This window comes from Oncorhynchus masou, chromosome 12 (genome assembly GCF_036934945.1).
Source record: "Oncorhynchus masou masou isolate Uvic2021 chromosome 12, UVic_Omas_1.1, whole genome shotgun sequence".
NCBI classification, from domain to species: domain Eukaryota; kingdom Metazoa; phylum Chordata; class Actinopteri; order Salmoniformes; family Salmonidae; genus Oncorhynchus; species Oncorhynchus masou.
In genome coordinates, this window is record NC_088223.1 from 84576624 (window position 1) to 84591190 (window position 14567).

At 46.4% G+C, this 14567-nt stretch overlaps 1 pseudogene; it reads left to right on the forward strand.

Moving 5' to 3' along the window:
* The first annotated feature begins 12055 nt into the window (after positions 1-12055).
* Positions 12056-14224, forward strand: LOC135549237 (general transcription factor II-I repeat domain-containing protein 2-like; annotated as a pseudogene).
* Positions 14225-14567: the final 343 nt, after the last annotated feature.

A 14567-nucleotide genomic window follows, 5' to 3' on the forward strand; every position in this document is an offset into this window, starting at 1 on the left:
AACTGCATGGCCAGGCACGACTCCAACATCATCATTAAGGAAACAGATGACTCAACAGTGGTAGGCCTGATCACCGACAACGACGAGAGCCTATAGGGAGGAGGTCAGAGATCTGTCCGGCAGGTGCCAGAATAACATCCTATCCCTCAACGTAATCAAGACAAAGGAGATGATTGTGAACTACAGGAAAAGGATGACAGAGCACACCTCCATTCTCATCGATAGGGCTGTAGTGTAGCAGGTTGAGAGCTTCAAGTTCCTTGGTGTCCACATCACCAACAAACTATCTTGGTCCAAACACACCAAGACAGTCGTTAAGAGTGCATGACAAAACCTATTCCCCCTCAGGAGACCAAAAGATTTGGCATGGGTCCTCAGATCCTCAAAAGGTTCTACAGCTGCAACATTGAGAGCATCCTACTGCTCGTCCTCCGACCGCAAGGCACAACAGAGGGTAGTGCGTACGGCCCAGTACATCACTGGGGCCAAGCTGCCTGCCATCCAGGACCTCTACACCAGCCGGTGTCAGAGGAAGGCCCTAAAAATTGTCAAAGACCCCAGCCACCCCAGTCATAGACTGTTCTCTCTGGTACCGCACGGCAAGCGGTACCGGAGTGCCAAGTCTAGGTCAAAAAGTCTTCTCAAACCATAAGACTCCTGAACAGGTAATCAAATGGCTACCCGGACCATTTGCACTGTGTGAACATACAGGAACAGAGAAGGGCAGGAACTGCATTGCTGTAGCTTTATGAGCTTCATCAGCCACACAGCAGCCAGCAGCCAGCAGATAGACAGAACAGGGAGGTGGTCACGTCCAGGAGGGACTGGTGTGGCCACCCCTCTCCCCCAGCTGGCTACATCTGGGACTGGGACTAAATGAGCCTGCCTCCTGTAAAGCACTGGAGTCACTGTTCAAACATTTACCTCTCTGAGAATGGTTTCACTTTATCTGACACACACACAGACACGGGCAGAGAGGCAGGCATGCAAACACACACGCACAGAGAATGGTACACACAAGCACACACTTGCACATACACACAAACATAGACACGCGTGCACACACACACACACACCAATAAAACAATAACCAGCCACCATGTGTGAGCATTGCTGCTGCATGGGTCTGAGGATGTGTAGACGGAGAGTGAGACCAGGATTCCCTGTCTATACAATACACTTTACCAGTGGAAGCTCCTCAGAGGAGGAAAAGGAGGACCATCCTCCTCAGTGAATTTCATATAAATTAAAATTGTGAAACATTAAAAAAGTTAGGCTTTTTAGATAAAACTATACTAAATATATACACATGTCACCAAACAATCTATTAAAACACATTGCTTTGCAATGATGGTATACAGTAGCTTCAGCAGCACTCTGTAGGGTAACACCATGGTGTAGCCAGAGGACAGCTAGCTTGTGTCTGGCTACATTGACTTCAATTCAAAACCTAGGAGGCTCAAGGTTCTCACCCTCTTCCATAGACTTACACAGTAAGGACATCCTTCAACCTATCAGAGCACTTGCAATATGAACTGACATGTTGTCCACCCAATCAAAGGACCAGAGAATGAATCTGGTACTTAAACCATATGCTAAAGGTAGCTAGCACTGCAGTGCATAAAATGTGGTGAGTAGTTGACTCAAAGAAAGAGAAAGACAATTGCTTCACAGTTTTAAACAAATTAATTTCTTCCAATATTAAGGAGAAGCAAGAGGGAGAGAGAGACAAAAAGAGATAGAGAGCTAGCTATATTTGCTTGTATTTTCTTTTAAACTTTCACTTCCACTTAGCTAGGGAATGCAGCTACCTAGTTTATCCTACTCAAACACCCGGCTCAAATAGAGAGGGATGCTATGTTAGCTAGCTGGCTATCCAACACTGGAACTCTTCCAAGTCAAGGTAAGCTTTTGGTTTTATACATTTATTGCCACCAGGGCCCACCGCTGTAACTGCTAAACTGCTTTCTGACTGTACACTGTACTGTATAATTGTAGGGGGATACTAACGCGTTAGTTCAAGTATATTAACTATGACCTGACAACGATGTAGGCTGTATGTTGAGGTTACCGGTCATGATATGAAGGTTTGGCTTGGAATGTTTTTTTTATGTCTGGTCAGACAGCTGATGTGTTGTGCACTGAAGTCCACAAGTGAAGGGAAAAGGTGAGAGGAGGAGAGCCCATAGATAGTTGTGAGAAGGAATTATATATGCAAAGAGCAAAGTGATCATGTTGTTTTTATGTCGCTGATATGAAATTGAACTGTGTTTGCGTGTGATCAGAGGTGTTCATTCTGCCAATTCTGTTGGAAAATATTTATTAAACAGAAGCAAACGGAACGAAACAGGGATAAACAAAGCTGGATATGGCCAATAGAAACAATAATATCCATCTGTTGGACTAATGCTTACACCCTAGATCAGCTAGATGCAGGCAAGAGTGTGCAAAGCGATATTGAATGTGCCACTGACAGTCACTGTGATTACTCAAAATTCTCTTGACCTTGAACTTTAATTAATAGGCTAGGTTGTGGCAACCTCCTGATGGGTATAGGGAAAATTCTAGAATCCTGTATTAGCCTTAACCTATCGATGTTACATATGATGGGAGATCATTACTGTAACAGAAATAAGGCCAGCTCCTCACACACGCCACATATCTGCAGGGAGCCTGTTCCTCAGCTACTCACACGCTCCACACCTGCAGGGAGCTCGTTCCTCAGCTCCTCACACGCGCCACACATCTGCAGCGAGCTCGTTCCTCAGCTCCTGACACGCCACACATCTGCAGGGAGCTCGTTCCTCAGCTCCTCACACGCCCCACATCTGCAGGGAGCTCGTTCCTCAGCTCCTCACACGCGCCACACATCTGCAGGGAGCTCGTTCCTCAGCTCCTGACACGCGCCACTCATCTGCAGGGAGCTCGTTCCTCAGCTCCTCACACGCGCCACACATCTGCAGGGAGCTCGTTCCTCAGCTCCTGACACGCGCCACTCATCTGCAGGGAGCTCGTTCCTCAGCTCCTCACACGTGCCACACATCTGCAGGGAGCTCGTTCCTCAGCTCCTCACACGCGCCACACATCTGCAGGGAACTGGCAGGACTGTCATCATAAATATTGTCTTTATTTCTGGTGTTTCAAACACGTCCAGATATATGACTGTGGAATCACACTGAAATATGTAGAATATATGACAAACAGTTCTTGTGCTGACGTTGCTTCCAGAGGCCGTTTAGAACTCGGTAGAGAGTGTTGCAACCGAGGACAGACAATCCCGTTCTGTGAGCTTGTGTGGCCTATCACTTCACCACTGACGTTTCCACATCATAATAAAAGCACTTACAGTTGAACAGGGCAGCTCAAGCAGGGTTGAAATTTAACGAAGTGACTTGTTGGAAAGGTGGCATCCTATGACGGTGCCACGTTGAAAGTCACTGAGATCTTCAGTAAGGCCATTCTACTGCCAATGTTTGTCTATGGAGATTGCATGGCTGTGAGCTCAATTTTATACACCTGTCAGCAACGGGTGTGGCTGAAATAGCCAAATCCACTCATTTGAAGGGTTGTCCACCTACTTATGCATACATACTGTATACAGGGCTATCAGTAGACAAACCAGACAGCCAGATCCCCCTCAGTGGAGTCATGTGTGCTTCATCATCATCATCAGCAGCTCTCTGCACAGCCGAACGGGGCCCCCTCTGCACAGCCAACTGTGGCCCACCACCATCACCATGGACTTTCTAATACCCATAGTTGTTGTGAATAATGACTGTGTTTTTCTGGGGTCTCTTGTTTATGTTTTTATAAATTGGATCTTTCTCAGTAATGTCCCTTAATTTACAATGGGCCTGTGTCCACAGAGTTTGCATAGCTCAAAATATAGCTCACTTACTGTAGGCCCATTCTCTGAATACAGAATGTATTTGAGGCTATTTTCCATAATATAAACAACATGGCTATCAAAGAGAATAATACACTATGTAAATGGCCTACCATTTGGAGGGCCACAGAGAGGGATGTTTTCCCTCTACAGGAAAACAAGAGCAATATATATCTTAACAAAACACATGATGAGTAATGAAAAACAATTCCGTCCCACCCATGTGCACGGACCACATATTGTTTGATATGAACTAAGGTAAACTCTTGCCCCAACCACACACACACACACGTACACACACGCGCACGCACGCACGCACACACGCAGGCACGCAGGCACGCACTGATGCATACACCTAACCCCCAGGCCGAATACACAGACCACGCAGATGCACCCACACACTCTCACATGTTCATACTGTACACATAGGTCTGCTAATGCTTAGCTCTCAAACACCCACATTCTGTGTCAACATGTGCCCACACATACAAATTGCATATAGCTATGTATACAACCACCCACATGTCCATAAGCAGAGGCAGATGTTCTCACAGACAGACTACACATTGAAATGAAACACCTGACTATGTCTTAGTTTTGTATTGTTGTGTTCCAGCACTCTTCTACAGAAACTTGAACCCCCTCTGTTTGGTCAGATCCCCTGTCAGACAGGCTTCTCCATCCACACCCCTACCCCATCACCATGTTCCAGACACACTATGTGGGTTAGAGATTGCTAGTCAGAGCTCAGGAGAAAGCCAGGAGCCTCTGACTGTCAGAAGGCACCCACATGAAAGAATACTACAGTACTTACTATAAAATTCTGTAGTAAACTGTAGTATTCTATAGAATACTGTACTACACACTGTAGTATACCTTGATCATGTGTAGTACTTACTATAGAATATTGTAGAATACTACAGCAAATACTACAGTATACTACAGACCAGAGAAACACTACAGTAAATACTACAGTATACTTCAGACCGGAGAAACACGACAGTAAATACTACAGTGTACTACAGACCAGAGAAACACTACAGGTAATGCTACAGTATACTACAGACCAGAGAAACACTACAGTAAATACTACAGTATACTACAGACCAGAGAAACACGACAGTTATAGAAAAGAGCAGAAGCTCTGAACTCTCTGTTCAGACCTACCTACCTACAGGTTAGAGAAAAGAGCAGAAGCTCTGAACTCTCTGTTCAGACCTACCTACCTACAGGTTATAGAAAAGAGCAGAAGCTCTGAACTCTCTGTTCAGACCTACCTACCTACAGGTTATAGAAAAGAGCAGAAGGGGCGGCAGGGTAGCCTAGTGGAAAGAGCGTTGGACTAGTAACCGGAAGGTTGCGAACAGGCACTTAACCCACTGTTCCCAGGCCATCATTGAAAATAAAAATGTGTTCTTAACTGACTTGCCTGGTTAAATAAAGGTAAAAAAAGAGCAGAAGCTTTAACTGATATTTGCACTTTGAATATTTTGTCTAGTAGGTTTCCTCAAGGACAAAGATAATAAAACAAAAACACTATAGTAAGTACTACAGTAATATCTTTAAAAAGTACTACAGTAAATACTACAGTATACGACATTCTGCAAAAACACTACAGTGATTACTAAATTATGTACTACAGTTTGTTTCTTACTACAGTATCTATACTATAGTAAACTGTAAATGCTACAGTATACTACAGTCATGTCCACAAAACTCCAGTAAATATTATAGCAAAGTCTACAATACTACAGCAGGAGACATTGTAAAAACAGCCGACGAGACAGAATCGGAGAGGAGACGGACAGAGAGAGAGAGTAGAAGAGAGTGTGACTTGGGTACACTGATGGAATATGAGTAGAATAACTTCCTAGATAAACACCTGGGAGGAGTGAGCAGAAGAGAGTAGGAGAGAGTGTGACTTGGGTACACTGATGGGATATGAGGAGAATAACTTCCTAGAAAAACACCTGGGAGGAGTGAGCAGAAGAGAGAAGGGACAAAATGCAAGGCTAAGGAATCCAGAGGGACATCCCACCTTCAGAGCTGGCCCATGGGGCCCCTGGGGCCCCTGAGGCTCTGACACAACCCTTCCTATGATTAATAGGCTTGTCATACATGACAAATACACAGCTTCCAACGTGACCTAATTTAAGTGAGGGGAAACACACCGTTCCACACCCTCCACCCCCACCATCCGGTTCGGCCTACTTCTTGCCCCTCATCATGAGGCCACGGTGACCTGCCTCCCCAAGGCTTCCAGAGGGTGGTGCGGTACAGGAAACGGTGTGGATGTGTGGCAGATGCCCCATTGAGAGGGCCCCTTTCAAGCCTCTGTGCCAAGGCCCATCTCCATCACCATCTGCCACCATAAGGTTATAGCTAACTCAGCTTGCCTCCAGTGGTTGACGTTTTTTGGGATGAGTCTTGTCCTGGAGGCAGAACTGAGCGAGTAAAAATTGGCTATATTGTAAAAATGTACAGTGCCTTGTGAAAGTATTCAGTCCCCTTGAACTTTGCCACATTTCAGGCTTCAAACATAAAGATATAAAACTGTATTTTTTTGTGAAGAATCAACAACAAGTGGGACACAATCATGAAGTGGAACGACATTTATTGGATATTTCAAACTTTTTTAACAAATCAAAAACTGAAAAATTGGGCGTGCAAAATTATTCAGCCCCCTTAAGTTAATACTTTGTAGCTCCACCTTTTGCTGCGATTACAACTGTAAGTCGCTTGGGGTATGTCTCTATCAGTTTTGCACATCGAGAGACTGAAATGTTTTCCCATTCCTCCTTGCAAAACAGCTCGACCTCAGTGAGGTTGGATGGAGAGCATTTGTGAACAGCAGTTTTCAGTTCTTTCCACAGATTCTCGATTGGATTCAGGTCTGGACTTTGACTTGGCCATTCTAACACCTGGATATGTTTATTTTTGAACCATTCCATTGTAGATTTTGCTTTATGTTTTGGATCATTGTCTTCTTGGAAGACAAATCTCCGTCCCAGTCTCAGGTCTTTTGCAGACTCCATCAGGTTTTCTTCCAGAATGGTCCTGTATTTGGCTCCATCCATCTTCCCATCAATTTTAACCATCTTCCCTGTCCATCTTCCCTTAACCATCTTCCATCTTCTCTGTCCCCCCAATGGTGGAACAAACTCCCTCACGACGCCAGGACAGCGGAGTCAATCACCACCTTCCGGAGACACCTGAAACCCCACCTCTTCAAGGAATACCTAGGATAGGATAAGTAATCCTTCTCACCCCCCCCCTCCCCCTCCCCCTTAATGATTTAGATGCACTATTGTAAAGTGGCTGTTCCACTGGATGTCAGAAGGTGAATTCACCAATTTGTAAGTCGCTCTGGATAAGAGCGTCTGCTAAATGACTTAAATGTAATGTAAATGTAGATCTCTGCAGTTCATCCAGAGTGATCATGGGCCTCTTGGCTGCATCTCTGATCAGTCTTCTCCTTGTATGAGCTGAAAGTTTAGAGGGACGCCCAGGTCTTGGTAGATTTACAGTGGTCTGATACTCCTTCCATTTCAATATTATCGCTTGCACAGTGCTCCTTGGGATGTTTAAAGCTTGGGAAATCTTTTTGTATCCAAAAAGCTTTAAACTTCTTCACAACAGTATCTCGGACCTGCCTGGTGTGTTCCTTGTTCTTCATGATGCTCTCTGCGCTTTTAACGGACCTCTGAGACTATCACAGTGCAGGTTTATTTATAAGGAGACTTGATTACACACAGGTGGATTGTATTTATCATCATTAGTCATTTAGGTCAACATTGGATCATTCTGAGATCCTCACTGAACTTCTGGAGAGAGTTTGCTGCACTGAAAGTAAAGGGGCTGAATAATTTTGCATGCCCAATTTTTCAGTTTTTGATTTGTTAAAAAAGTTTGAAATATCCAATAAATGTCGTTCCACTTCATGATTGTGTCCCACTTGTTGTTGATTCTTCACAAAAAATACAGTTTTATATCTTTATGTTTGAAGCCTGAAATGTGGCAAAAGGTCGCAAAGTTCAAGGGGGCCGAATACTTTCGCAAGGCACTGTATGTAAGGTTATGATTAGGCATTAGGGTTAGCAGTGTGGTTAAGGTTAGGGTTAAGGATAGGGTTGGGTTTAAAATAAGACATTATGACTTTATTAGTGACCACTGAAGAGCTGCCTCCAGAACCAGATTCATGACGAAAAACCTGTCTGGGAACTCTCCCCTAAACAGGGTCTCTTTGTCTGAAGCACAGATAGTGACATGTATAAGGATCCAGGTTGACAAGATGCTGTTGTAGGAATGCTAACTGCTTGGAGGTTGATGCAATCAAGGATGGACTGGCTTACAAAGTCTGACAACAACAGATCTAGTAACTAAGTGTACAGAAGTTGTTGAATGGCCTATGGAATATTTGTTCTGACCATTTGTGCCAATATACTGTACAGTTTGTCTTTTTGTTATATTATGCCAGAAATATTCTCCAAGCTTATCACAGGGACAAAATCCATCGGTTGCCATGGGGAAAGCAGCTGTTTGATAGGCAGAAGCCTCTCATTTGCATTTTTGGAGAGAGAGGGGGGAAGTGAAGGAGAAAGAGAGCGTGTGTGTGAGTGTGTGTGTGTATTTGTGTGTATACACACGGGTGTGTTTGAAAAATAGGGAAGGGATGTTTATTTGTAAAATAATTATTGTCTTGATGTAAAACCAAGAAGCATATTTTTTCCAGTATCCTCTAGAGAGCCAAAGTATCAGAGGTCAGACTTATATAAATTGTCTTTTTTTTCTTCAGGTAAATTGCTTACTATGGCAGAAAGTGTTTACCAGGCTTTTTATCCCGTGACCCTAACTCGCATCCTAAAATGTTAGCAGGGAATTATTCTGCCATAAAAATGATGGCCTGTGTAAAAGGGGTCAAATCAGGAACCATGCAGTGTATCAATATCCTTTAGTAATACTTTATGATGCTCAGAAATAATTCACTATGCTGCTACCCACTGCAAAATATGAATGTATACTGTCACACAAGTCATTTTTTGAGGCACGTACTGCATAAATAAACAATGTTATTCAATACTCACTCAATTCCAGGAATACAGTTACTGTACAACAATACAATGATTCAGCCATGACTTGGCTGAGGACAATGATATCATGGTGAATGTGAATAGCAGAAACACAGGACGTGACTCCAGTTCCATGTTCCTGGGAACAGAGTCAAGGTCAGTTTGTCAGTAATGGGATGGGAAGAGACTGTCTGACCCCCGGTCACCCAGGGCAGGACCCTAACACTGTGTGACACATCCAAGTTTACGGGTCTGGCTGGATTATTGGGGGTTGGCAACCGAGAGCCTTCCTACCTGCCTGCCTGCCTCCCTCCCTGCCTGCCTGCCTGCCTGCCTACCTGCCTGCCTCCCTGCCTCCCTGCATGCCTCCCTGCCTGACTCTCTGCCCGTCAACCTGCCTACCTGCCTGCCTGCCTCCCTGCATGCCTGCCTGCCTACCTGCCTGCCTGCCTCCCTGCCTGCCTCTCTGCCCATCAACCTCCCTCCCTCCACTGTATCCCGTTCCACACGATTACACATGCCTCTCTAGCTTGTCAGAAAAACAAACAAAGAAAACTGCAAAAGCTCTGCTTAGAATCCTGTCTTCTGGAAAACAGGTCAGTGAGGTCGCAGGGGCTGGGTAAGGGGGCGGGGCAGCCTCCCAGGGGTGGAGTGGTGGTCTGCTCTCCTCTGCGTGGTGGGGTGCGCTGACATGGTCCAGGTGTTGGGGAAATCACCTGGATGGTCCTCAGACATGCGACTAACTGTACAGAGCCGGTCCCTGCACTTCATTCTGGGTGTGCACTAACACATACTGTAGAACCAGATGTGGAGAGAGGAGAGGAAAAGAGCACTCGGTCAGCTCTGCTCGGTCAGGGTGACTGGACAACTCATCTGTCAGGGTGACCGGGCAACTCATCTGTCAGGGTGACTGGGCAACTCATCTGCCAGGGTGACTGGACAACTCATCTGTCAGGGTGACTGGACAACTCATCTGTCAGGGTGACTGGACAACTCATCTGTCAGGGTGACTGGACAACTCATCTGTCAGGGTGACTGGACAACTCATCTGCCAGGGTGACTGGACAACTCATCTGTCAGGGTGACTGGACAACTCATCTGTCAGGGTGACCAGGCAACTCATCTGTCAGGGTGACCGGGCAACTCATCTGTCAGGGTGACTGGGCAACTCATCTGCCAGGGTGACTGGGCAACTCATCTGTCAGGGTGACTGGACAACTCATCTGTCAGGGTGACCGGGCAACTCATCTGTCAGGGTGACTGGGCAACTCATCTGTCAGGGTGACTGGACAACTCATCTGTCAGGGTGACTGGACAACTCATCTGTCAGGGTGACTGGACAACTCATCTGTCAGGGTGACTGGACAACTCATCTGTCAGGGTGACTGGACAACTCATCTGTCAGGGTGACTGGACTGGACAACTCATCTGTCAGGGTGACTGGACAACTCATCTGTCAGGGTGACTGGACAACTCATCTGTCAGGGTGACTGGACAACTCATCTGTCAGGGTGACTGGGCAACTCATCTGTCAGGGTGACTGGGCAACTCATCTGTCAGGGTGACTGGTCAACTCATCTGTCAGGGTGACCGGGCAACTCATCTGTCAGGGTGACCGGGCAACTCATCTGTCAGGGTGACTGGGCAACTCATCTGTCAGGGTGACCGGGCAACTCATCTGTCAGGGTGACCGGGCAACTCATCTGTCAGGGTGACCGGGCAACTCATCTGTCAGGGTGACTGGGCAACTCATCTGTCAGGGTGACCGGGCAACTCATCTGTCAGGGTGACCGGGCAACTCATCTGTCAGGGTGACCGGGCAACTCATCTGCCAGGGTGACCGGGCAACTCATCTGTCAGGGTGACTGGGCAACTCATCTGTCAGGGTGACCGGGCAACTCATCTGTCAGGGTGACTGGGCAACTCATCTGTCAGGGTGACTGGGCAACTCATCTGTCAGGGTGACTGGGCAACTCATCTGTCAGGGTGACCGGGCAACTCATCTGTCAGGGTGACTGGGCAACTCATCTGTCAGGGTGACTGGGCAACTCATCTGTCAGGGTGACTGGGCAACTCATCTGTCAGGGTGACCTGGCAACTCATCTGTCAGGGTGACTGGGCAACTCATCTGTCAGGGTGACCGGGCAACTCATCTGTCAGGGTGACTGGGCAACTCATCTGTCAGGGTGACTGGGCAACTCATCTGTCAGGGTGACTGGGCAACTCATCTGTAAGGGTGACTGGGCAACTCATCTGTCAGTGTGACTGGGCAACTCATCTGTCAGGGTGACTGGACAACTCATCTGTCAGGGTGACTGGACAACTCATCTGTCAGGGTGACTGGGCAACTCATCTGTCAGGGTGACCGGGCAACTCATCTGTCAGGGTGACTGGGCAACTCATCTGTCAGGGTGACTGGGCAACTCATCTGTCAGGGTGACTGGACAACTCATCTGTCAGGGTGACTGGACAACTCATCTGTCAGGGTGACCGGGCAACTCATCTGTCAGGGTGACTGGACAACTCATCTGTCAGGGTGACCGGACAACTCATCTGTCAGGGTGACTGGGCAACTCATCTGCCAGGGTGACTGGGCAACTCATCTGTCAGGGTGACCGGGCAACTCATCTGTCAGGGTGACTGGATAACTCATCTGTCAGGGTGACTGGGCAACTCATCTGTCAGGGTGACCGGGCAACTCATCTGTCAGGGTGACTGGGCAACTCATCTGTCAGGGTGACTGGGCAACTCATCTGTCAGGGTGACTGGGCAACTCATCTGTCAGGGTGACTGGGCAACTTATCTGTCAGTGTGACCGGGCAACTCATTTCTTAATCGAACAGCACCTCCCTGCCCTTGTGAATGTGTCCCTGTGTCACTGTGCCCCAGTGGTGAGTGTGTGTTTGTGCAGTGATGAGAGTAGAGCATGGGTGTCAAACTCTGGCCCGTGGGCCAAATTTGGCCCGCGGGGTAATTATATTTGGCCCGCGAGACAATACCAAATTACTACTAGAGCTGGCCCGCCGGTATTATACAGCACATTCACCACTAATACTACGAATCCCATAATGCTCTGCTGTTTTCGCGTGCCAATCAGGACAGGACCCAGAAACGCTCTCTCCTCTGTGACAGTAGTCATAGCAACATAGACGCTACAACTGTCAGCGAGCTAACCCTTTCCAAAAATGGCGAAAAGAAAGGCAGAAAACAGGAGCTTTCTGGACAAGTGGGAGGCAGAATATCTGTTTACATATGTAAAAGACAAACCTGTTTGTCTTGTTTGTGGAGTCAACGTGGCTGTAAGTAAGGAGTACAACATTAGACGACACTATGAAACGAAACACCATGACAAATACAAGGACCTGGACATGACTCAAAGGAGCCAGAAAGTAGAGGAGATGAAAAGAAGCTTGGTTTCACAACAGAATATGTTTAAAAAAGCCACATCACAAAGCGAGACTGCTGTAAAGGCTAGTTATATAGTGGCAGCAGAGATCGCAAAATCAGCCCGGCCCTTTAATGAGGGAGAGTTCATGAAAAAGTGCATGATGAAGGTTTGTGACCTCGTATGCCCAGAGAAAAAACAAGCATTTTCAAACGTGAGCCTGAGCAGGAACACAGTAGCTGATCGCACATGTGATCTTGCCACCAATCTGTATGACCAGCTGATGGAAAATGGAAAAGATTTTGTTGCGTTCTCCCTCGCTGTGGATGAGAGCTGCGACGCATCTGATACTGCTCAGCTGTCAGTCTTCATCCGTGGAGTGGACTCAAATCTGTGTGTTCTGGAGGAGCTATTAGGATTCAAATCAATGCATGGCACAACCACAAGAAAGGAAATCTTTGAGGAGGTTTCCAAATGTGTAACTGAAATAAAGCTGCCGTGGGATAAACTCGTTGGATTAAGGACAGATGGTGCACCAGCGATGTGCGGTAAAAGAGTGGACTGGTGGGCATGGTTCGGGAGAAGATGCGGGAAGAGAACTGTGCAGGTGAGCTAACTGTTTACCACTGCATCATACATCAGGAAGCACTGTGTGCCAAAGCCCTAAAGATGGAACATGTTATGACCACAGTAACACAGGTAGTTAACTTTATAAGAGCCAAAGGTCTAAATCACCGCCAGATTAAATCTTTTCTGGAGGAGTGTGGTTCGGAATACGCAGACGTGCCGTATCATACAGAGGTGAGATGGCTAAGCAGAGGAAAAGTACTGAACAGATGTTTCGAGCTGCGTGAGGAAATATGTCAATTCCTGGAAACCAAAGGGAAGGATACAGCAGAGCTCCGGGAGCAAAAGTTCCTGTGTGAGCTGGCCTTTCTCTGTGACATCTCGAGCCATCTCGATGCGCTGAACCTGCAGCTTCAGGGGCGGGGGCGCATCATCACAGACATGTACGCTGCAGTGAGGGCCTTCAAAACTAAACTGTGCCTGTGGGAGAATCAGATGCTGCAAGGAAACCCTTGCCATTTTCCCTGCTGCCAATCCATAAAAGCGCAGATCTCTACCGCCGTGTTCCCATGCGCACAGTTTGCTGAAAAACTCAGTGTTCTCGCCGCTGAGTTTAGCCGGCGATTTGCCGACTTCGATGCCCAGAAATGCAAGTTTGAACTGCTTAGTAATCCCTTCCCAGTTGATGTGGAAAATGCACCAACCAACATCCAAATGGAGCTGATTGAACTCCAGTGCAACGACACGCTGAAGTCAAAGTATGATGCTGTGGGCGCCGTACAGTTTCCACGGTTCATCCCTGACACAATGCCTCAGCTCCGCACCCAAGCTGCTCAGATGCTCTCCATGTTCGGCAGCACTTATCTATGCGAGCAACTTTTCTCCTCGATGAAGATGACCAAAACAACTCACAGGAGACGTCTGACTGATGAACATCTTCGCTCGATACTGAGGATTTCTTCAGCTCAGAGCTTGAGCCCAGACATTGATGAACTAGCATCCAAGAAGAGATGCCAGGTATCTGGCTTGGGCACATCAGATTAGACCAGTGTGCAATTATTAACGTTTTCTTTATGCACTTTTTCTTGCTACAAGGCATGGGCTTGAATGGTTGATTGATTTATTATCATTTTATTTGTAAAATTATTAGCCAGTGGAAAAAGTTTATTTTGGTATTTAAATCAGAAGGCTGCAAATAGAAAAGAGGCATACAATTTTTATTTAAATTTTATTTATTTAATAAATGAATGCCATTGATGTGTTTTTTCATTTGAAATTCGATTTTGCATGTCTCCACTATTAAATTATATATTGTATGGTAATAAGCGATGCTTGTTCCATTTTCAATGTTAAAGCAAAACTTGTTTGGGTCCATATTAAAAGGTTAATTTGTTCAATGTTGGCCCGTGACTTTGTTCAGGTTTTACATTTTGGCCCACTGGGTATTTGAGTTTGACACCCCTGGAGTAGAGAGTAAGAACAGGACTCCCTCTATACCCAGACACATCAGAGAGACAGAGACACATTGAAGCCCCTGGACTTGACCTGCTTACTGGGCCTAGCTGAAACATGACAAGTCCATTTACACATCCTGTAAGAGAAATACTAAGAAAGAAATCCTCACACCAACCCTCTTCCTTCACACACACACACACACACA